Genomic DNA, 3,685 nt, shown 5'->3' with positions numbered 1-3,685 from the left:
TATATATATATATATATTTATTTATTTATTTATTTATTATTTTTTTTAAAGAGTGGATGTATATATAAAAACTGAGGATGTAAATAGCGGTACCCTAAATTAATAATGGAGTAAGAATGTTAATTTGATTGAAAGTGAAGTGTTATATTTAAGGGATAATTTCAGCGGAAGTTCCAAACCTTTGAAACATTAGCAGATTTCTCCCAAACATTTGATTTGTTGCAGTTGTCACGCCTATTTTTTTTCAAACGTTGCATCTAAGACCCTTTTGGACGGTTTTCATCCAAAAGTTTGTCAATTGACCAAAAAAATAATTTTGATCATATTTTAACAATTTTTAAAGGGGTAAAATGGTAACTTTACGGAAAAATCAAAAATAAAAAAGGGGCACACCCCAAATCTACCCCCACCCCAAACAAGAAGACCAATTTTCAATGCAGATGCAACAGCAAGAGATTTTAAATGCGGTGGCACCTTATTGTCGATCGTAGGTACATCAGCACGGGGTCCATCACTGGCAATGGGTCCCAAAGCTAATGGAGCACTGGAATTGCTAGTGGTGGTTGTAGGAGAACCGACTTTGTTGTTAGGGGCGGATAGACATGAGGGCTTATCCTTGGGGGACTCTGCTAGGATGGATGAGTTGGTAGGAGGAGAAGAAGCGAGGCTCGAGGATTTTGGTGTTGGGGACGATGATTTAGGTGCAGGCACTGGAGAGGATTTTGGGGTGGCGGTTGTGTCTTACTTTCCTTCGACGACAATGCAACTTTTGGGGAAAATGATTTAGGTACAGCTGATGACAATGGAGAGCTGCTCGGCGAGGAATTGGCCGCAACACAAACAACCAATTGATAGGCCATTTTTCTACAACACAATGTTTCATTTTGTTGTCAATTACAGTGCTTCTATATTATTCCTTAGAGAATTTCTGGATAGGTGATGAATATAAAAAAAGGAGTACTTGTTATACGGTGGTGATGGGAGTGGATTGGGGGCGGGTTAGGGAAGAAGACTAACTTTATTTTTTGTCAAAATCATTTTTTGATCAACTGACAGAATTTTGGATAAAAACCGTCCAATATGGCTCAGATGCACCATTTGAAAATGTTAGGATGACGATTGCAACAAATCAAAAGTTTGAAAAAAGCTTGCTAGGGTTTCAAAGGTTTTGGGCTTCTGTAGCAATTATCCCTATATTTAATTATAAATTTTAATTTTAGCTTAAAATAATGTAGGAGTGAGAGTAACAAAATTAAAAATATTTTTAATTCTTTCAAAAGTGAAGTATTATATTTTCAATCATATAACATTGCAAGTAATGAATGAACTCTATCTATTATTTGTATATATGAATAATACTATCGGCGCATATATTGTTTAACATCATTATAGGTGGTAGTTGATACGGACGTAGATTATTTCAATGAATCAAGATGCACCATAACTTTATCGATATCTTTATGTAGACATTCAACGTCATGTAATTGTCCACCTAAAACTGGCGTTAAATAGTGTTAGAATCAGTTTGACATGACTTTTTTTTATGACTTAGGTATCTGAGTTTCGCTCAACTAATCCTGATGAATGACAGCATTATCCTCAATTCGAGACTTGGATAAATTTGAATATGTTCACAGCTTATACAAATTTCGATCGGACATTCGAGATACGACGACATGTGGACAGGACCCCCAGAGGACGACAAAGCGCACCATAACTTTACCTGCACAGGACATATGCCTTCCAACATAAATGTTTCCTTCCAGCTGTCGCAGGAATTCGAACCTTCAATACTTAGTGGAGAATCCTCTTGCTTTATCACTGCGCCATGCCCGTGAGGACAATATGACTTTTGTTTTTGCTTATAGTAGAAGTGGTTTATGAGAAACTTAAGGCGAGTTTCATCTAAAAGCTCTTTAAATCATACAAATCACTTTCTGCAAATTATCTAACATATTCGAAATTAGTTTCTTAATTTTAGAAACAACACTTGAATTTGAAAATTCTTCCAAACGTCATTCTTTAAATGTATGCATGTAATTATTTATACTGGAGAGTCTCTCTGAGCTGCTCTCGTTTATCAAAGCATTATACTCTATATAGAAAAAGAAACAACAAAGCAACTATTGTTGGGAAATACACCGATTATGTGCATATTATATTCACAAAAAATATACCGTTTATGTTCACGAAATCGAAACAAGATTTCGACTTACCGAAATGGAGTTTGAGAAACTAGCCAGTGATTATCGAATCTGACCATTTCCATTCTTGAATTAAAACATGTGATTCTTCATACCGAACCTTGTATAAACCATATAAATGAAATTAATCATTTTCTAAAATCAAGTAGAAATGAAATCAGAAAAAATTAGATGTAAGTGATGCGATTGGCCGAGACGAGTATAACTCTTTCCTTAAGATGAATTTGCCCTGCATCGGTGCTAACGATTTTTCGACAATCATTCCCCAAGATACAACGACCACGTCAAGCCATAGGAGCACTCCAAATGACTTCGACCAACGAACTCGAACATAATTCCCTCTTTACCAAGGAAATGCATGAAAATGGTATGGAATTAAAAAGTAGAGAATTGCAAAAGGAGAATGAATGCTCAATGCAATTGGTGTAGCCAAAACTATGTCCATAGGGTTCTATTTATAGATATAGAAAGGGTGTAAATGAAGTAATGTGGGTCAAAACATGCATCCTTCCAAAAAGTTGCAACATTTGGCCAAAACCTGCATCCTTTCGAAAAGTTGCAACACTTCATTTCTTCCAACTTTGGTCCACAATTTCTCATTCATCCAAAATTGGTTTCGAGATTTCAAATATACCACGACGATCTACTTGACGAGTAAAATAAGTTGGTCTATTTTCTTTTGTAATTTGACCATCGGATAAAGTCCGAATATTTGGTCGAAGTTGACACGTAATCACACCTTTTCATTTTCCACTTTTACACATCTTTCATTTTCCAATTTTTGGTTAATTATTTGAACCAGTTCTTACAATTCTCTATATGAATAGAAATTGGGTACGCATATGCAAATGCGATGATATGATGCAATGTAGAAAGGGTGCGAAAAAACACTGCATCAGGGAAGGTAACTTCTGGCCTTGAACCTCCCCTAGTGAAATACCATCGGACTTACTCGACTAATTCGTGAACGTGATGTCTTGAAACATTCAGCCTTTAGTGTAAGTCAAGACAACGATACTCACACAATGACTTTCCTAAACCGTTCATGGTTCTCATGACTTGGTTCATTTTGGCCCTGAACCCTTCTTGGTTCTGCGAGTGTTTAGAGAATTTAAACCTTGAATAATTCTCATTGAAGTGGCCACACTTCACACTCACATAGGTGACCTCCTATTAAGAGTATTCTGCCCTACTCCACTTGACTTAATCAAGATATAGAAATCATTAAAAGATTAACTTAACCTCTTACAACTCTGCAGAAAGCACTTTAATATCATAGGAATGAGTTAGGAAATTATTTTCCTTAGTGCTTCGTGAAATCCCCATAACTTAGTTGTCCCTTTGAATCAAGATCTTGGGATCTCCAGTCAACAAGGTAGGATTACCATTACAAGGACTCTAATGTAGTAGGTTTCAATCTCATTCCCTTCGATATACAATCTTCTTGATCTCTCTTAGTAAATCTCTTTTAAAGGTACCAC

This window comes from Olea europaea, unplaced genomic scaffold, assembly GCF_002742605.1.
Source record: "Olea europaea var. sylvestris unplaced genomic scaffold, O_europaea_v1 scaffold867, whole genome shotgun sequence".
NCBI classification, from domain to species: Eukaryota; Viridiplantae; Streptophyta; class Magnoliopsida; order Lamiales; family Oleaceae; genus Olea; species Olea europaea.
The sequence above is the reverse complement of the archived record's forward strand: the minus strand, read 5'-3'. Positions refer to the sequence as shown.